Source organism: Gallinula chloropus (assembly GCF_964237585.1).
Source record: "Gallinula chloropus genome assembly, chromosome: 10".
Lineage (NCBI taxonomy): Eukaryota > Metazoa > Chordata > Aves > Gruiformes > Rallidae > Gallinula > Gallinula chloropus.
In genome coordinates, this window is record NC_140095.1 from 21702364 (window position 1) to 21723351 (window position 20988).

The following is a 20988-nucleotide window of genomic DNA, read 5'->3' on the forward strand; positions in this document are numbered from 1 at the left end:
GAGATTATTCACAGCTCCCCACAGAACAAGGGCTGGGGGTATCAAACCACAGATCAGGACACTGGGACAGGCAAAAAACCAAAAAAAAAAGCCTTTTTGGGTTTTTTTTTCTTATTTTGTGTAACTGAACTTGTGCACCTCAGGAGGGATGTCGTAAGGTCTGGGTGGGCTGCAGGAGAACTGCAGAACTTAAGGGAAAGCAGCTACTGGTTGGAGATGGTTCGGGACCCGTTGGCCTCACAGCACCTCTCCAAGGGCATGGTTTGTCTTTCTTAATTGCAGTTCTGGGTTCTAAGCTTCAGAAACCAGCAGGAAACTCCTGAAAGGGTGAGCTGGGCTGAGCTCAGAGGAGGATGGGGAAGGGGTTTCTGCATGGAAACTGAGTGTTAGCCCTCGACACAGGACACGAGACATCAGGTTGAAACATGGGATCTTCCACATCACAGGGGACATCCGGTTGCTTCTGGAAGGGGATTCCCCATCGTCTATCATGCTCACCTTCCATTGCTGGAAGGAGAGAGTCACCATGATGGTTTAATTTCTCGAGCAGCCTCTGAGGAAGGCTATTTTTAAAATTAATCTCACGCTCTGGGAACGCTCCAGTCCTGTGAGCAGACAAGCAGGGGTGTAACTGCACCCACAGAGGAAGGCAGCAGCTCTGGGACAAGGGCTTCCCACCTGATCCTCAGCAGAGCTGTGCTCGGTGCCAGCTGAAGGCTGGCAGGTCATCAAACACGGGCTGCAAAAAGACAACAACAGGGCACAGCTTCAAAGCACGTTTCTGGAACAAAGCAGGACTCAAAGCAGATTTCCACTGCAGCACTGAGGGGGGGGAAAAAAGACTAAAAAAATACATATTCTGCTTACAGACTGCAGCTCTGCCACGTTGGGGTTTCGACTGTTGGCCGTGGAGCAGCAGCGCGTCGCGGTGTCGTTTGTCATTCCACTGTCCTGAAAATGGTTAAAGCATCATTCGTTCAAGGTGAAACAACCCAACAGAAAGTTCCTCTTGTGCTGAGTAGAAACAGGCAGACTTTCTGCATGGGAAGTGAAACACGTGAGGCTGTGAACGCTTGGCATCGGAATGGAAGTTCTTGCCTTGCCCGCGTCCCGCCGCGGATGCGCTGGTAATGGGGACTCAGCGCATCCGGCTGCCTGCCTGGGCCCAAATGAGAAAATAACTCATTTTCTCAATCGAAATTTATTTTGTGAAAAGTCATTATTCTAAAATCAATGTAAACAAATCAAACGGCAGACGAGAGCAGCCCTCCAGCACGGGGAGCAGGCTCGGCGCGTGCTGCAGCCGGCCACGGCAGAGCCGGGCGGCTGGCGTGGCAGAGGAGATGGGCTGCAGCAGCCACGCTCACACAGCACAAGGGTGAAGTGTTCTGGTGAGTCCTTCTGGTCCCTGTGACTGTAAGAGGCACACCCCCTCATTTTACTCACACCCCCATCTTCTGCGCACCCCCAGAGCATCTCAGCCGCCGTCTGCTGCATGGGGATGCTCTGGGCAGGGAGGTGCGAGGTCAGCTTGTTGTGCATCCACCTCTGCAGGGCAACACCGAATTAAATTCATGAATTTATAACCTCTGTAGAGCACAATCCAGGAAATTCATGGGATTTTTTTTTGGCCAGGGTGCACAGTGGCTCCTCTTGCTCAGGCTCCACATCTGCAAGAGAGACCCCAGGGATGCAGTAACTAGGCAGGAGCCCTGAGTGAAAATCTGCTGGCCAATTCTCACACCCACAGCGCCTTTTTTTATAGCTCTCTCTCTCCACTGATTCATTGGAAAGCGGAAATTTCTCAAATTCTCAGAGAAATAAATGCCTTTTGTTTCGGTTCCTTCTTGACAGGCTTATTTATGATGATCACAAAGAAAAGATCACAACAAATCCTGGCAAAAATGAAAGGGGGGGGGGGAGCAAGAAGAGCGAGTGGGGCTACAGATAATAACTAACAAATCAGGGAAAGGAGGAAGATAATGGTTGTGATTAAAAATCAGATGCTATGAAATAAAGAACAATGGATATGAGAAGTAAAAGTATCCATTAAAAAAAAATCTATACCCAAATGTGTTATGGACAGCAAGAAAGCACTTTAAATTATCTGGAACAAAAGAAATCCTAGCAAAATTACCATGTTATCGATCCATTTTTTGATAGGTGTGGTAATGCCATCAATAATAACACAGACGATGCAGAGGGGCATAAAACCTGCTCTGAAAGGATGGAGATGACACCCTTCCAGCTGTTGTTCCCCATCACTTTCTCTTCCATCAGCAACTGTGCAGCAGCCACCAAATTGTGAACAGTTTAAAAAAATGTTTAGCTGTGACCTTAATTAACAGCAGTAATAATTAATTTTTAAAAGCTTTCAATTATTCTTTTTAAAACTGGTTTTCATCTGAAAGATCAGCCAACTGGCTCCTAAATTTGTGCAGAAAATCGATAAATATTTTAAAAGGACAGAATGAAGCTGGTTTCACGGTGAAAAATGGGGCTCTGGTGCATCAGCAACCCCCACGACACCAGCCTGGGTGTGCCACTGTCCCCCCCACCCCTCCATACACCCTTACCTGCTTAGGCTGGGTCTACACCATAAACTACCCTCATTCATTTTCCCCTGAGCATCAAGCACAGAGTAATTTTCATGAGCTAACATGTTTCTGAAAGCAGCTTGTGAGCCTGGGGTTTGCCTGGGACACAGAAGTTTGTCATCTTTCTTATTCTGGAAAAAAAGTTTCAGGGTGTTTTAGTTTGTTGGGTCACAGCAGGTAGAAGGTGACACGGAAGGTTTGACTCGTGATTTGTGAGGTTAAGGGTTATTTTAGGCATTTATTTGGGGGTTTGCTCTCAGTTGAACCATCACACCTTGTGCAGAGTATCAGCAAAGTAGCTGTAGGGTCACTGTGACCCTAATTCTACTAGAAAGCTAGAAGGCAATACAAGCAAACTGAAATGGTGTGTTCCACCTCTACTGAGAAACATGAGCAATTCAGAGTGAAAACAACATGATTTGGGTTCCAAAAAAGCATCTTTAACAAAATAACTCCCTCCAGCCTTCCTCAAGCTTACCCGTCCTTCTACCACCCCACTTCTCCTGGCCAGGCCGGGGAGGCTTTGCTGTAGGAAAGGGACAAAGAATTTCTGGCAAGACCCTTTGGCAGAGCAGTGATTTGGTGGAAGGAGCGATCTCCTGCTGCTTCCTTTCTGCCTGAGCGAGCCCTGACCTTCCCGTGACAACTTCCAGTGTGACTACTTGGAGTCAAACTACCAAAAGGAACACGTGTTGTTTAAGCTTTGTCTAATCTCAGCCTAATTGGGCAGTGAGGGCCTGGAAGGGCTACAGAGGGAATTAACACCCACTGGGATACGCTGGCATCCGCACCCCTGGAACTGGTGGGCTTTGGCCGGCTGTCCTATATCCCAGCAGCGGTGTCCTGTCTTGTAACACTCCCCCCGCCCAACAGTGGGAATAGCTGGAGGGGCATCAAACAGCCCCCAGAACGAAGCCACTGCTGTGCAAAGGCACCACAGGGAGCTTTAAGCCGGGAACACAGCGTCCTCCTCTCCTGCTGCTCCAGGAGCTGCGTGAGATTCAGTAACCCGGGTTATTCAGAGCCGGGAGGCTCCTGGCTACGTCTGTGCTGAGGTTGTAGGTGAGTCCCGAGCCCACACCCACTGCGAGGGCATCCTGGGTGAGTGATGGAGAGGTGGGAGCAGGGACACAGATGCTGAAGGAGATGCTGGGAGAAGGCCTAGCACCATGCTGCTGCACAGGGACAGCAGAGCTGGCAGCACATTCACACCTCACACAGCACCAATCCTGCCAGAGCAGTCAGCCCTGCAATGCCATGGTCATACCAGGGACAATGCTTTTACCTTGGTGCTGCTGGGCAGGGCAGAGGCTCTCCAGGTGGGAAGGGTGAGTGGGGAGTGGGGTGAGGACACATAACAGCTGCTTCTTGTCATGAGCAGAGCCCTTTAATTCCCACCAGTGGGGCTACACTCAGTTGCAGAGGGTGCAGAAGGACAGGCTTCCCTTGGCCATGCTGAAATGTTTGTTCTGTGCTCACGAGGCCCTGGCCTGGCTTGTCTGCCTGTTTGCCTAACTGATGATGGCTTGATAGCTGCAGCAGGGAGCTCGTTAATTGAATTCCAAAGGGATTAATTACAGCAGGAATAAGAGAGCTCTCTGTCATCCTGTAAGGTTTTTTCCATGCATCTGGATTTGAGGGGGCTGCAGGAGCTGGGACTTGTTGGCAAGAAGCAGCTGGAGAGGCTATGGTGCCCCAGCCCATGGTGCTGGGTTTTGGGGAGATGCCATCAGCTGTTTCCCCACTCAGGGCACTGGAGCAGTACTCAGCTTGCTGGGGATGGTGGGATGCTAAGGTAAGTATGTGTGGGGGTACAGCACAAGCACCCCTCTAGCCCTGGGGTGTTTCAAGCTCTGCTATGTGGTCCTGTTTGGCAGGTCCTAGCCAGGCCCTTTCAGCTCCTCAGCCAAAAATGGCACAAAAAAGCACATGAGGACCTGTGTGCTCCCCTACAGCCAGGAGAAGTGGCGTCCCTGGGCAGGGGAGGCTGTGGGCTCCCTCGGTGCTGGCAGCCCTCGGCTGCATTATTGCTGAGCAGCCACACCGGGGCAGGGCTTGATGTGCTTGCAGGGTGCCAGACGCATGTGGGGGTCCCCCAGAGTGAGACCCCCGGGCTGAGCATCCCTGTGGCTGTTGTCTGCTGGAGGGCTGGCTGGGAGGGAGCAGTGACACGCACAGGGGGTTTATCCCTACTGTGCTGTGGGGATGTCGGATGGGCTGGATGTGGGTACGAGGAGCCCAAGGGTAGTGAAAACCCATCCCCACGAATTACTCCATGTGCAGGCTGCTGCTGCACAGAGCGTTTCCCTTGGCTCTGAGCCCCAGTGCTGCTGCTTTCCCAGCCCCTGTCCTCCCCCTGCATCCTGCAGCCCACCCAGCCAGGCTGCAGTGGGGAGCTAGCTGAGCCCCAGGGAGGTGAGAAGAATTTCCTGGGTTTAAAAACACATTTTTCTTTTTGTATGTGTGCATCTATATGAACAAAATCCTTCTTCCTGCTTGCAGGAGTCAGCATTAACCCCTGCGGTGCCAGCGATGCAGAGCACAGCCCAGACCCACTGGTGCTGCTGGAGAAGCGGTGAAGGACTTCCCAGCACCTCAGTGGCAGGGAAAACTGTGCTGCTGCATCCTAAACCAGCTCCTGGCCCTGCCTGTCTGACACCTTCACTGAGCAGTACTGCAGGTGGGAACTGATTCTTGGCCTCAAATGGCTTTATCCCAGTCAGGGAGTGGAATCACACAGGGATGTGGACTTGGCTGTGTGATTTGGGGGTGTTGCGGCAGTTTGGGGATGCCTGGAGCCATCACCCTGTGCTGGTGCAGCAGGGCTGCTGCTACAAGGGTGTGAAGTGATTTCATTAATTGTATTATTAGTTATGGGGTTTTTTTCCCCAGACAAAGAGCAGACTGGTCCTCCCATACAGCTGGCATAAAATTTGGGGTGTGCTGTGTGTGAAGGATGGGCTGTGCATGAGTTCCCCATCCCACCACCCAGGAGTAAGGGCATTGCTGGGGGTGAGAAGGGCCCTGCTGAGCTGTGGTTTGCAGTGGTGGGAGCAGGAATGAGGGACCCCTCAGGATGGAGAACTGCAGTAGCTCTAGATAAACCTTGTGGCATGATGAACTGTCCCCATGGGCTCAGGTTTTGGCAGAAGGAGCTTTTTTAGTCCAGTGTAACCCTGACTCTGGGGTGCAGGTGTGTCCAGGGAGAAGGTGTCTGTCCCCAAGTGCTGGCAGGAGCCTGTTTTGTGCTGGCACAGAGGAGAAAGGGGTTTATAGACCCAGGAGCTACAAGCTGGGCTGCCACCTTGGTGACTCCAGGACTCTCCAAGGCGATGAGGGGGATGTATCCTAAAAGTGCAGGAAATGCTTTACTGGGGAAAAAGAAAGGCACTGGGTGAATTTACTGCATTGGAAGCTGAATAGTGAAGGGACTGAAGTCACAGGCAGCTATAGAGAAATAAAAGAAATAAATTTTTTAATGGATTTGTCATTCTTCAGCCTGGTTCCAAAAAGCTTGGAGTGATGCAGACAACAAGGTAATAAGTTGCTGAGATATTTATAATGCTTCTGGACAGGGATTGAGTCTGGGGTATTCATTTAATTGTGGGGAGGGGGTGTTGCAGATAAGCTCTCATTTCCTTCCTTCTGGCTATAATCAGACTCAGATTTTTCTTGCTTTCCCCCCAAAGGTTTCCCATTATTTCTAACTTGGGGTTTGTTCCCTGGGGGTATCTGCTCTGCTTCAAAGGAAAGAAAGGCCTTTTTCTGGGAGGCAGCGAGGCTGCGTGGGCACGTGCTTACCCAGGGGGTGGCTGGGGGGGTGCAGGATTGAGAGCCAACCTGAGAGAAAGGACCTACCCCCCAGGGAAGAGAATTTCTAGTCTGTCTGTTTCAGAATCTCCTGTAATTGAGGAGGTAAGACAAGCCCTGCTCTCGGGTGTTGTGCTTGTCCCTGGGGATCAGGCACAGGGGGGCTGTCCCAGAGCCCTGGCACCTGGCAGGGTTTTTCCGCCTTGTTATCAATAATGGAAGGGATGGTAATGAAACATCCCCAGCAGCTTCGGGTTTCCTCTCCCCTTCAGCCCTCCAGTCTCCAAGGTAAACTATTATGCTGCCAATGTTGAGCATGGGGCTGTTTGAGAGTATGAAGGCTCCAGTTCACCAGAGGTCAGCTTTTATTTGGCTTGGGCCAATTGGCACTTCCCTGTGTTTGCATCTGCTCCTGGCAGTAAATGTCTTCTCGGCTTCTGCACCAATGCCAGCAGCAGCCAAGAGCCTCACAGGTGCTGGGGAGGAGGGGCTGGGGGTTGTGTGGGATCTCTGCCCCAAGACTGGGCACCAGAAGACATCCTGAGCCCCACTTCTCAGGTCTGGCATGGAAACTTTTCCAGTATCTCCGTCTCCCAGGCTGGAGTACCTGGGTCCAAGCTTCAGATGGAGAGAAAGCTATTTGCACCCAGCTGGAGGGCAAATCATATGAGGTGCAGCTGAGGGAGCTGGGGGTGATCAGCCTGGAGAAGAGGAGGCTGAGGGGAGCCCTTCTCCCCATCCACACTGCCCTGCCAGGAGGGTGCAGAGAGGTGGGCGATGGTCTCTTCAGCCAGGTGATGGGATGAGGGGGCTGGGATCAAGCTGTGCCAGGGCAGGGTCAGCTCAGAAAAGTTCTTCCCCAAAAGGGTTATGGGGCACTGGCACAGGCTGCCCAGGGAGGGGCTGAGTCCCTGCCCCTGGGTGTGTTTAAAAAAAGGGTTGATGAGGTACTTAGGGATGTGGGTCAGCACAGGACAGGAACGGTTGGACTTGATGATCTTAAAGGTCTTTTCCAACCTGGGGATACTGTGAAAAAGACATTTTGGGTGCAGAACCTCTCTGCAGCAAAAAGGTCCCAGGCACCTGGAGGAGGGATCGGGGTTAGGAGCTTTTGGCATCATTGGGCAGATGCCTTGCAGCACTCATAGTCCTGCATGTGCACAGAACCGTGTTTCCTGCCCTGGGAGATACCACACTTGTTCCAAACCAACTGCCTGTGGGCAGCAAGTCCAACCTGAGCATGCCAAACACATCAGTGTTTGGGCCCTGCAGTGATGTCAGCCCTCTGGAAGGCACCAAAACCCTACAAGATCTTTCTGTGTCCTTAAGAGTAATAGAGCTGAGGAAGATTGATGGGAAGCTAAGAATGGAAATGGGTTTACATTTTCTGAAAGGCTGGGTTTCCAAGCTTCAGTGTTCAGGTATTTATTAAAAAAACCCCCAACAATCTGGGAGGAGGTAGGCATATTCCATCAAGGGTTCAGTATTGTCCAAAGCATGACAGCAAGCCTCTAGTTAACGTTTGTGACAGATGGCTCTGGGGCAGCCCTGCCGTGCTCCCTCCTAGCAGATCTGCCCAGGTAGCTGAGATCCCCAACACCTGGGCTGTGGACCTGCTGCTCCATCTCCATTAAGGCTCCTTTCCCCACGTGTGTCATTGCCAGGCGCTGTTTGCATCTCTTGCCTCCTGACCGATGGGCGCTGCTGCCAGCTTCCTCTCATCCCATTTATTATACAGGCAGCTTGATGTGGTTTTATTGCTTCTTTCACCTTTCATCTAATCAAGGTGCATTTTTTGGTTGCTCCTCAATCAGCGTGGGGTTTTTTGAACACATTTAAGGCATCTCTTTAAATGGTCTTCAGCAACTCTAAATTAATCGCTCCAATTATCCTGATAATTTTCCTCCTGCTTCCCAAAAGTTTCCAGCCCTGCTCTGGCCACAGCGTGTGCCTGTATCCGTGCCCAGGCAGGGCTTGTTATTCATTGGGGTGTGGGAGTCAACTGTTAATAAGGAGTCTGTTTGGTGATGGGTTCACCCTAATTGTTAGAAAAGGGTTAAGGCAGTGATGTTCTGAAGGCAACGAGGACTTTGAGCTGGGCAGTAACCAGGATGCATTTCCAAAGCTTCGGTGATTCGGAGCCACGGGAGATGCCCTGGGAGCTGTGCCCAGAGCCACACACAGCATGGGGTGTGTTATCCCCTGCTGGGTTCAGTGAAGCCATCGCTCCCTTTGGGGTGCAGTGTGGGGACAAGCAGGACAATTCTCATCTGTCTGAAGAGGTGGCTCAGAAATCTCTGGTCTGCAGGCACAGGCTGAGGAGCAGCGAGTCTCCCGTGTGTCGTGTGTTTCACAGGGAGGTGCTGGGGGATGGTTCCTGCCTCCTGGCACTTTCTTAGAGAGAAAATAAATCTTGAATTACCTTGTTTTCATTTCCAATAAAGCTGCATGTTGGCAGTTGCCTTGGAGCTAATAATCTGACACGGTGCTGTGCATCCACGAGCGGCTGCAGCAAGGGAGTGCTGGTTCTGTGCCCCAGTCTGACAGCGGCACCACCGTGGTGTTTCCCTTGCGCTGCACTACGCTCCCAGCCCATCCTGGTAAAGAGAAACAGGAAGGTAGGTGATTTATCATCATACAAAAATAAAAGGCATAATAATAATGTAAATTATGCACATCATTAACCCCAACTGTTGCTCTAAAATGGACACAAAACCTGTGAGAAAATCATCTTTAGGGTGAGACATGGGGATTTTTCTCTGGAGGAGAGGACTGGACCCACAGGTCCCCTTCTTGTGAGGTTTGGAGAGCTGGCCTGCAGCCCTGTTAATGCACCAACAGCAGCGTAAGGTGGCTGTTCCTCCTCAGGGGCTGCTGTACCCCAGGCATGCTCCTGCTCCACCGGCACGGCAGCAGCAGGTCAGGCAGCACGGGCAGGATTCCTCAGGCTCCAGTGGACGTGGACCTGTCACCATCATCTCCTCGGCTGTTCCGGGCGGATAAAGTCAGTGGCACAGCTCATCTCATCTCACAGTGGATGCCAGAGGAGGGTAGGTGAACTACACACCACCCCAAAGTGCTGCGTGTCCCCTCTGGCTGGGTAGGAAGCCAAAAATAGCCAGCTGGGATGTCTCACTTTGATGTCTAACGTTGCCAGAGGTGAACCTGGTGCCACACTGCTGCGTTCTCAAGAAATACAGAGCGATGCTGAATGCCTCCTCCTTTCCAGCTTCTCCCCTTCATTTCTGCTCGCTCTTTACCCTCTTCAAAGAGGAAAGAGTCAGTTTAAACTCCCTTTCATCAGATCATCCTCATCAAAGGCAAAAGTGGGCTGCAGCCTGAGTGGGACTTCCCAGCCCCCTCTCTTTGCCCAGATTCCTCAAGCTGGTTTACAGAGACTTAAAACCCTCCTGCATAGAATTTTCCCTTGCAAAAATTAGACCTCATGAAAATAAATAATTCCCAGAGGAAATTTCAATTTGATTACAAATATTGACTTGCTTGGGGAAAGTTTTTTTTAAAGAAAAATCCATTTGGAATCAACATTTTCAAATTAAACATGTATGTTCTCTCTGTTATAGTACTTAACTTGGAAAAATACCAATTTTGTTTCCAGTGGTTGGGGATTTTAGGAGTTTCTTCCACCCATGGTTTTCTGCAGGAGCCGAACAAAAGAGATGCCTTAAAATTGGGCAAAGCTGGGGAAAGATTTGTTTTCATTTTTAAAGGATTAAAAAAAATATGTAATATGAAATGTGGTAAATCATTTTCACGCGTCTAAAAAAAAACAACAAAACCAAACCACAAAACCAAACCTAAAAATGCAGAAATGTGTGTATTAGAGCTGCAGCCCCAGGAGATGCTGAGGCTGCAGAAGCACCAGGCAGAGCAGACACGGTGGGTGCTGTTCCTCCAGCATCGCCCGGATGGTCTCCATCACCCTACTGCTGCTGCTCCCAGCAGGCTGAGAGGGATTTTTGGGTCGATGTGGCAGCCAGGAGATAAAGGAGGTGAGCAGACCAGTGGGAAAAATTTGGTGGTCCACCAGCTTAGCGGTGGCAACAGGCTTGGCATGGGCTGCAGGTCATTTCTGGGTTCAACCCACTGGCCTGGGGACCCTCAGCATCCTGCCCCCCCCCAAAGACACCCAGGCCAGCAGATGTTTGTACAGGTCACTGAACCCAGTTTAGGGCTTTGCACCCCACCAAAGCTGCACTTCAGACACCCCTCTGCCTCTCTGGAATTTGGCCCAACTGGACAAAGCAAAAACCAGCCTCAGGATGTGTATTTTTTAGGTTCCAGCCCCCACCTCGATTCTTCCTCTGCTGAGCGTGACCCTTCGCCCCAGCACCCTGACGATTTCAGGACCAGGGACACTCCTGTGAACGGGTGATGCTTTCGCCACCTTATGCATTAGATAAAGGTAAGGACCCCGGGGGGAACTTTGTCAGGGAGAGGTTTTGGAGGGGAAGGAGTGGGTAGGAAGAAGGAGCTGGAGGAAAAGAAACCTTCTTCTGATGTAGATAAGCTTTTCATGCACTGATGTTTATCCTGTGACAGGGTTTTTTCGGGAGGGGGGGCACAGGCTTCAGCCAAACATTAAAATAAAAAAGCAAACCCAGCCCATTTATTTTAAAACTGAAAAATGCTCAGCAAAACTGATCCTCCCTGGCGGTGGGGGGTCTGTGGAATTGGGGCAGAGGGGTTAAATTTCCCCCCACAGAGCACCCCGGGTCCCCAGCAGCAGCTGCTCAGGTCCCTGCTGAAGATGAGCGAGCTCTAGCAGAGACGCTGCTTACTGGAGGCACCCAGGTATCCACCAGAAATCCCCCCAGACAGAGGAGCTGCTTTCAGGAGTGCTCTATTAGGAGATGCAGATAACAAACCACAGATCCCACAGCAGAAAGCCCTTGTCTGCCCAGGCGATATCCCCACCGCGCGCAGCAGCCACCAGTCGCAGCGGGGGGGCTCCAGGAGCTGCTTCCCCTGCCAGGAAGAGCCACGCTCACACGTCAAAGCAGCGAAACAAGTGCCTGAACCGTTTACCAGAGCAAAGGTGCAGCTTGTGCATCTCCCCAGCCACAGCCAGAGTGCACGTGAGCAGGCGCCAGGCTCCAGCCATGCGAAGGCCGGAGGTGCGGCCGCCCAGCGCAGGCCAGGGCCTGCGGTGAGCTGTGGGGTGTCCAGCGCCCGCTCCGTGAGGCCTCCGTGCTGCTCTCAGACCTTCCGGACCCACCGTCCTGCCCAGACATGATTAAGCTGTTTAGGACGATGGATGTTGCCAGTGAGGATAACCTCTCTTAAGGTTAATTAATCATTTGTAAACCGACCTTTGGAGGGATGCATTATTCATCAGCGCTCCTCACCTAACAGGCCAGACAGTTTTCAGACACCGGGGATGTTTTTTGGTCAAAGCCTTCAGTTATTCCATAACTGAGGGCAACACTGAAGTGCAGGGAGAGCAAAGCCCTTGGGTGCTGCCTCCTCACAGGATGCTCACCTTTGCCTGCCAGTTAGACCGCAGCCCAAGCTTAGGCTGAGCCACAGCCTGGGTTTAGGCTGGGCCACAGCCTGACAGCCGCTTTTCTTCCCCACCTGCATGTTTCTTCCTTAAAGCCTGACTGACCTTAAACTAACTTGAAGACTCCTCTCCAGGAGCTTGACATTTAAAAGTGCAGTGACAGAAAATAACTTCTTCTAAAAATACGTGTAACTTATTTACCAGCACGGGGAGAGGGAGAGAAGAATTCCAATGAAGGCATGCATATACATCACCCTGCTCAGTGGTGACTTGGGGTGGTAGGACTGCTTTCTCCTCCAGCCAGGATGCTCCCTGAATCACTGTGGCATGTAAGGCTTTCCCCCTGTGCCCAAACCTGGGACCGGCTGAGGAGCAGCAGGGAAAAGGGGAGAGGGGAACCACATTTCCCCTCCCGGGCGGCAGGGAGAGCAGCACAGGGCAAGGATCCAGTCTTGGTGGACCCAAGGAGCTGATTTAGCACCTCACAGGCACCAAAAGTGGCAGGCAGGAAAAGACAAGGCAGTGTTTATGGATAAAACACCCTGTGGATCATTCATTGTCAGGCAACACAAATGAAGAAGAAAAAAAAAAGGAGGAAAAAAAGCAATTGGAGCCTAAACAACACACAAATCTCACTATACTCGGGACACTGCTTGTACCTCCATGGGGAAAAGCTTCCTGCACCCCATGTCCTCCCAAGCCAGAGCCTACCCTGCCCAAAGAGGCTCTTCACCCCCTTCCCTGCCCAAAACCACAACGTGGCTGGGGGGAAGTCTCTTGAACGTGAGCCGTTCATGTATCTTTAATTATTGTTTCAGCCACATAAATCCATGCTGAATTAAAATTCATGATGGTTCTAGGGTACAAGTGCAAACAATTTGTTCGGTAAACTTTGCTCTAATTGGCATTCTGAAAATTTCCTGTTAATCAAGCCCCTTGGGCTCGGTTTACCAGTGTAGTTCTGCTTGCGAATGTCAGTGCTCGGAGGGTGCACGCATGTATGCCAATTTCAAGGGTCTTTATATGATATTAACTCATACACCTTGTCCTCACATTAATTTGCAAGTAATTTTTTAACAACCTTCCCTGGCCCTGTCTTTTATCTCACTGCTTCATTACTCCAGGCAAGCGAGCGGAAGAGTGTAAAACCTGAAAGAAAACTGCACTTGGAAACGTGTAGGATCTGAGCAGGGAACATCCCCCAGGGCGCCCGAGATTCCTCCCCGCAGGAGCCGTGTTTCCAGTGGCACTTCAACCCAAGTGGCCATGGGAGAGCTGAGAAGATGCTCAGGCCGGTGTGGTAAATGTCAGGCGTGCGAGCGGTGAGAGGCTCCAGCCAAATGTGCACAGGAACGGGTCACGGGGGTGGGAAACACTGTGGTGCCCTTGGGATGAGGATACAAACGTTGCCTGAAGCATCGAGGCATGAGCAGAGATGCTGAAGGGCCTGGAGCATCCCCCCTGTGAGGAGAGGCTGAGTGAGCTGGGGCTGTTCAGCCTGAAGAGAAGACGACTAAGGGGGATCTTATTAATGTTTATAAATATCTTAAGTATGGGATGCAGGGGGACATGGCCAGCCCCTTTTCAGTGTCTGTGGGGACAGGACAGGGGGTAATGGCTGCAAATTGGAGCACAGGAGTTCCACACCAACATGGGGAAGAACTTTTCCCCAGTGAGGGTGAGGGAGCCCTGGGACAGGCTGCCCAGGGGGTGTGGAGTCTCCTTCTCTGGAGAGATACCAGCCCCGTCTGGACACCGACCTGTGCAGTATGAGCTGGGGAGCTGCTTTGGCAGGGGGTTGGATGATCTCTCAAGGTCCCTCCCAACCCCTGGGATTCTGTGATTCTGTTTGTTTAAGTTTGGTTTGGCTGTTTTACTGTCCCATCCCCATCTCTCTCCAAGAGATGCCAGGGTCCTGCTGCAGAGCCCTGCTCCCCACATACTGTCCAACGTGGAGCAACTGGCCAGTTCTGGACCTTAAGTATCCTGCTTTCCACAGCGATGCCCAGCTGATCCCACCTGGGAGCACTGCCTGGAGGGCTTTAGGAGCTTTCATAGATCCCCCTCTGCAGTTCTGCAGCCTTATCAGCTAGTCCTTACCTCGCATCCCAAGAGATTTGGCAACAGGAGAAGCTATGCATAACCTGAGTGTCTCTTCCCACCAGCACAGTAAGACGGAAGAATAGAAATAACAAAATAATGAGCATCTGACAGAGATCAGGGAAGTGGTGGAGAAGCTCTCCTGGATGGAAATGAAGGGTAAGGAAACGTGTGAGAACTGGCAGTTCCCAGAAGAGACCAAAGATGGTGCACAACAGCAAACTGCTCCCCTGTGAAAGCAGATAAGAAGCATAATTAGATGGCATTACGGCGGCAGCAGGGTCTGGAAGCTGGAAAGAAATCGTGGGGAAAGTCGAAACAAGCACGTGCCTGGAGGGGGGAATGGAGGAATAATGCAGGTTCCCAGCATGAGAGTGGTGAGATCTGCGTGAGAGAGGTGTTGGAGGCAACCAGCAAGGGTCTGCAAACAACTCAGGTGTAAAAGGAGAACAGGGAGATATGGAGGGACGTGAGTGTCTGGGGAAGGAGAGTCGGCTGAGCATCCGAAGCAGGGGGTTGCCCCGTCTCCCTTCTTTCAGTCTTTATTAAAAGGTTAATTGTGAATGGAACTTAATGAAACAGGCTTTGCAGGGAACTGTGGGGAAGGCCAGCATCAGGAAAGACATATAAAGACATCTGGATATGTCAAATGTATTCAAAATGAGAGGATCTGATGGAATGCACCCAAGAACACTGAACCTTTGGTGGTTATCTTCAAAACTGATGAAGGCGCAGATGTCCCTGGAGATGAGAGCAGCACATCTCTTTAAAGAGGATACTTTAAAAAATTAAAAAAAAAAATAAATCACCATCTCAATCATCAAAATCTCAGTTGCCTGCAAGAGGCTGGAAAAAACTATTAAATGAGCAACTTGTAAGATGTAAAATGATGAATAAAATCAAAGCACATGGGTTTGTGAAGAATCAGTCGTGTCAACCCAATTTAATTTCCTTCCTTGATAAGACAACAGGCACACCAGATGATGGGGGAGCAGAAAACACGCGGGGCCTTTTGCCTTTTCCCACAGGACAGCCTCAAGCAAGCTGAGAAAACACCCTCTAAAAACAATCAGAGCTCAAGTGGGAGAGTAACCACCCCTGAAGAGGAGGGATCAAAGGAGAAGGGGGTTTCTCCATCCTTCACTATGGCTCTAGAGAAGCTGTCAACCCTCCTCTCCACACAGCCGATGGACTGACCATTTACCCAAAGAAAACTGAAGCTTTTTCATGCTGATTTCCAGTATCTCACATTGGTTCCTCCTTAATTTCCCCATGACATCAGTACCTCCATGCGTACGTAAGTAGGAATGTTTTGATGCAGCATTACCCCATGTTAACCCCACACATCAGCACCCAGCCAGAAAGATGCTTTTGGTGGAGCTGCAGTCATTCCACCCAGCCTGGAAGGGCTGGAAACATGCACCAGCATCCTGCAGAGCCTGAGGCTGTGAGCGTGCCAGACTTGGCCGCTCCACTCCCAGACCTCCTGATGGACAGACGGACTGATGGACGGGGACCCCTGCAAGCCCATATCTAGGGACACTGTGAGCTGTTAAGAACGGCTGCTGGAAGAATGCAGGAACAGAAGCTTTTGATACAGTTTCAAACAATGTGTAATTATCAGGTAGCTGAAAATTAGCCCATCTGTGCCTCGGGAAAGACAATGGGAAGTTGTGTGTTACTAATGGCTGAAAAGCGCTGGCAGCACAAAACAGGGAATTTTCAGTCAACTTTTTTCTCCAGGTAATGTAATTACACAGAGTAATCCCCCAATCTCCTGACTTTGCTGTGGGTTTTGATACAGCTTGCTAGGTCTTCATCCTCCTCTCCTCCTTCCTCTCCTCATTGTGTGGTCTTTGGCGTGTCAAGCAGTACCAGCCGCCTGGCTGGGCCACCTAAAGCAGCAGATGTGGGCAGCATAAACCACCTTTACAACAGAACAGCCAGCAGCATGTATCAGGTGTTTTTATTTCTAAAGCAGGCTGTAAATACCCACCGTGCTTTTGCCATGGCCTTGCTATCTGAATGCAAAGCACCTGAGCTCATAATGCTATTTGGGACATGATTTCTGAGCTGGTAGAGGTGGCTGGCTGGAGTTTGGGTCTCTGATCCAGGTCAATGCCCACACAAGCATCAGCATGGTTCAGATGTAAGACCCCTTTTGTTTTCTCTGCTTCTGGGCCCTGCTGACCCAGCATGCAAATAAAACCTAAGAAAGAAAGGCGTGCTTTCTTTAAGCACCTTGAGGATCCAGTGATAAAGTCTTTGGGGGTTGGTGAATGGAAACCAGAATAGCATAGAACTCATGCAAACAGTCCAGGCAGGGTAAATAGCTCGTGATTTTTTTATTCATACTTTTGTCTGTGGAATAACTGGGAGCAAATTGCTTTTCCCTTTCCTGGTCCAAATTATTCAGAGAATTTTTCTGCTGATTTTTGCTGTTTTTCCCTTTTGAGAGCACTTGCTCTCCAAGATGGCCTGCTTAGCTCTGAATAGAAAGCAAACGTTGCCTTCACCTTCAGTGAACTTTGAAGCAATTGATTTTTACCGGCGTAAGAGAAGAGCTGCGAAGTGACAGCTCGTGGGCTGTGCGGGGGATGAGTTTTGCCATTTCACAACTGCCCGTGCAGGAGGATGCCGGCGTCCCAGAAGAACGATGACAGATGCTCTTTCCACTCATCCCCGATCAGCCACCAGCCCTGTCCTCTCTCACACGTGGGGTCCCCGGGACTGGCAGCTTCTCTGCAGCCGCCGTGCAGATGCTTTAAGCGACTCGTAATAGGGAAGACTCCAAGGAAAATTACTCCTGCTAGCTTTTGTCTGGTAATCTGAGGTCAAGAAAACAAACTGCTTCCTCCCCGCTCTCTCCAGCGCTGCGGCAAGAAATGCAGCCAAGCTCCAGCACCGAGAATAAAGACAGAGCTGGCACAAACACAGGAGCTTCTTAAATGAGTTTGCCATTAGCCGGAAGGGCTGCAAATTGAAGCGAAGATAAGCCCCTTAGCATTTCCCTTCATTAATCCAAGCCTCATAAAAGCAGAGATGTGTTCCTATTCAGTGGGCTTTATACAGAGGCAGGTATTTCATTTACCCAAAAAAACCCTGGATCGGATAAATTATTAATGTTATTTATAAAGGCAATTCTGCCATTCAGCAACTTCTTTTGGATCCCTACGCTTAATCTCACTGCTTAGCATAAGATACACTCCAGTTAAAAGGCAAAATCACATTCCCTTACAAGGTCTGCAAAATAATGGAGTGCTGAGGTGCCTGAAAAAGGGTTGTACTTTAAATTCTGCTTTAAAGACTAATACATTTATCAGTGGCAAACATAAGCCCTGACTTCCACTTGCTTGTACCCGCCCTGCGTGCTGGATGGGGCCTCACTCGCCTGCATCAAGAGCCGTCAGAGCTGAGAAGGATGGAGATGCAAAGCACGCCAGTACTCACAGGAGCCTGTTGGGTGGCTGGGTGGAGCTGCGTGGTGGGACAACCCTGTCCTCTCCCATACCATGTTCTACAATGGGTCCTGCTCTGGGACGCCCATAGCCGCAAGGTGGACTTCTGCAGGCTCGGTTTCTTGCCCACCCTGTGGATCAGGGTGTAATCAAGGGCAGAGACCCCACAAGAAATACCTGAGCATCTCATGGAGCAGTGGCATGGGCTCATGCAGCCCGAGTCAGGGTGCTCTGAATCCCAAAAGAGACTCCCAGAAACCACAACAGTGGCATTGCAGATCTCAGCCCCAGCAAAATTAGTGTGGCATGTAGTTACAGCAGCAAGGGGATAAACACAAGGAGCTGGGAGACCCAGTGTGCACCCAGCGTTGCTGTTTCGGTTGCATCAGTGGGACACAATGGACCAGCACCCACAGCTGCCAGGTAAAGCAGCACTGCTCCCCTCAGCAGGGTGGCACCGTGTGTTTTGGGGTTAAGTGCTCACGCTGCCAAAGAGCAGAGCCAGCACCTCCCAAAAAAAAGGTACGCCCAGTGCTCCAGAAGAGGAACAACAGCTCCTTGCTCCTACCTCAGGACTGTGCTGGAGTGAACCAAAATGTACCCCACAGCCCATGGCCCTTTGTGCATCCTGGCTGTCCAGGGCAGGGCTGCACACAGCCACAAGCCATCCCGGAATGTGACCATGCTGCATGCCAGGGATTGGCAGCGCCTGGGAGCTGCAGGGAGGTTTGGAAAACACCTTCTCCACACAATACGTACGTCCCCCCAAATCCTTTTTTCAGCATTTTCCTCCACAAACGCTGCACGACAAATGCCTCATTGAGCAGCCAGCGCTGGCTGCTGTTTTGTTTCAGCAGGATTTGAACCAAGGAGAAGTAGTTTTGTTTGCTAAACTCACCCAAGGTTTTCACAGGAGGGTTAAGCAGCGACATGTATTTCCCAGAGATGGTGTCACCCCCAGGGAAGAAACACTCAGGACGTTCAGGATCCTTTCTTTCCCTCCTGCCTGGGTGCTGGGGACAAGCAGCAGTGGCAGCGTGGTCTGCCTTTGATCAGCCACCAGCAGGGACGGCTCCTGCAGCTGTGCTTGAAGCTGGAGATGCCTAAGCTATGGGCACCACAGAGAAGCACACTTTTATGTCAGAACGACTTATAATAAGGTTTTAAGTTTGTTCAGGGAGCTGGAATGAAATATTTAAACACAGCATCATAGTAGCATTTTATTCTATGAAAATGCTGAGATGCCGTTTGCAAATCAGAAATGGTTTTAAATTTGCTTTGAAATCGCAGCTCTTCATGCAACTGTTTCGTTTCAGATGTTTTTTTTCTTCCCAGGAAGAAACAAATGGGGGGAAAAAAAGCTGAGATATTGGCCATTTCCTCACAAATGAGACGTCTGCTTTCCCGTCTGTTCTGGTGAGTCTGTTTGGAGCCATTGTTCCCTTTCAGAGCAGGGAGAATCAGCCTGAGAGCAGCTACGTTGTTGCATCCAGCATTCAAATGACATTATCTTTGTCTCTTACACTGACGATGAGACATTTAGGTTGGAGAACTCCACTGGGCATTGGAGCTGCACTGAAGGGTTTGCATGATTTGAAATAAATGTCATAAAAGAAATAGCAAGTTCTTGTATAAAAGCACAGCTGCCCTACTTTTCTTTATTAGTATTGGGGCAGTTTTCACTTTCCTTAGGTAGAAGTTTATTCATTTGCAGTTCATTTCCCTATTATATTTTATTAATACACAAGAAACGAGCTTGCTCCAGTCTCTCTTCAAGCCTCAGATAGTTTCTTACCCAATTCCTTGCTGTTCCCAAGGAGCACTTGGCACCTGGGTCTGGATGGCATTTGGGCCACAAAGTGACTGCACTCTGAGAAGCCAATTACTCTATTTTCAATGGGAAAACCAGTTCTTTAGGCAGTTAAGGCCAAATTTGGCATTTGAGGTTCAAACTGCCAGTAAGAAAGGGTTATTCTATAATAATGACTTGAATTCAGTATCTTAGCAGTATGAGAGAGCCCCAAATCTCCTAAGATGATGTCTGACTTTAAAGAAAAACCAACCTTTTTATTTGTATACAGTTTGTGCACAGGGGTTTTTAATACAAAATTCAAAGAACTGTAAGGATAAAATGTTGGCAAGCAGCACAAAAAAAAAAAAAGCTTAAAAATAACATATGAAACTGTCAGAAGAAATGTACATCATTTATCCAAAACACTAAGGATCCAAAATAGCTGACAGGCTTGAAAAGAGGAGTAGGGTAGGCATAAGAAAAATCCTTCAGAACTGAAGGCAGGTCCGCACAGGGAGTGTAGGGGGAAGCATGTCTTGGCCAGGTAAATGTAAAGTGATGATGTCAGGCCAGTACACAATTTTAAGTCACACAAGGCAGCTGTGAGCTGTAGGGGAGTGATGATGATCCTTGGGGTTTCTCTGCAGCTGAAGCTGACCAACGCGTACCCAACATTTAGGAAGTGGGTGGATCTCCAGCCTGCAAACACTGCTCTTCTAAATCATCCCCAAGATTTGATCCAAAGACACCCATGTGAAGTCTCTCACAAGCTGCAGCTGCACTGTGAAGTAAGATAAAATCATCCCATTTTAGCAATGCAGTAATCAGGAGCTCACACTGTCCCCAGCCGAACCCGACTTCCCCATTACCTCACCAGCTCGCTGGTGTTTCAGGCCCTACTTTCTTGCTGACGAAGCCCCTGGCCATTCCCAGCACCAAGGCCTGCACCTCTTGCCCCTTTTCTCAGAGCCCACCTGCCAACACATCTCTAAATCTGGCTGCAATTCCTTGTGTGCCAAAAGCAGATCCTAATCAACAGTGTTTCCACCATATGGATGGAACGGCACTTAAAATGCAGCTCCGCTTGGAAACCTACACACAACTGGTGGTGTGTTAGCTTTTGGCCAGGAGCCTCCTCACTCACCTGTTTCTTGCTGCTACAAACAGGGAGGGAAAACTCCTGTGATGATGGTGCAGGTGATTAGAGGAAATTGCATTGCTGAAGCACTCGGCGGCTGCAGCCGTGCTTCAGCTCTTGACTTGCCTGCTGGTAAGCTGCCAGAGAGAGGGAAGTGTAGGCATAAAATGAATAGCAGAAGAGATTGCAGGTAATTATGTTTCTTAAGCTGTTAACAGGATTGGCCATTTGATAAATGAGAGGATTTGGGAATGTTTTGTCACTGACAAGCCATTGTAAGATCCGAGTGGAAACGGGAGCGTTTCTCTTCCGTAGCACGAACAAGGAGGAAATTCTCTCGGGATGCTTACGCACCGTGAAATTCATCTGAAGCCTGGATGCCAACACAGGGAGGCAAAGGGATAGATACAGGACTCCTTCTGCTGGGGGAAAAAAACAACCCTAAGAACCACCAGGTCTCTTGCACATGCTAGTTATTAATCTGGTTTTGGTGTCCCCGGGGGTTTCTGTCCTGTTATGGTGCACCCCCTCCCCGCATTCCTGCACATGGTTTTTGGTGCCACCACAGCCCC

At 50.1% G+C, this 20988-nt stretch overlaps 1 long non-coding RNA gene across 1 annotated transcript; it reads right to left on the reverse strand.

The window, feature by feature from the left end:
• Positions 1 to 19549: 19549 nt before the first annotated feature.
• On the reverse strand, positions 19550 to 20988 carry LOC311195466. The gene is made up of 3 exons (XR_014617506.1): positions 20684 to 20988; positions 20423 to 20553; positions 19550 to 20059 (listed from the first exon to the last, which is right to left on the reverse strand). It is a non-coding gene; the product is annotated as an uncharacterized lncRNA (long non-coding RNA).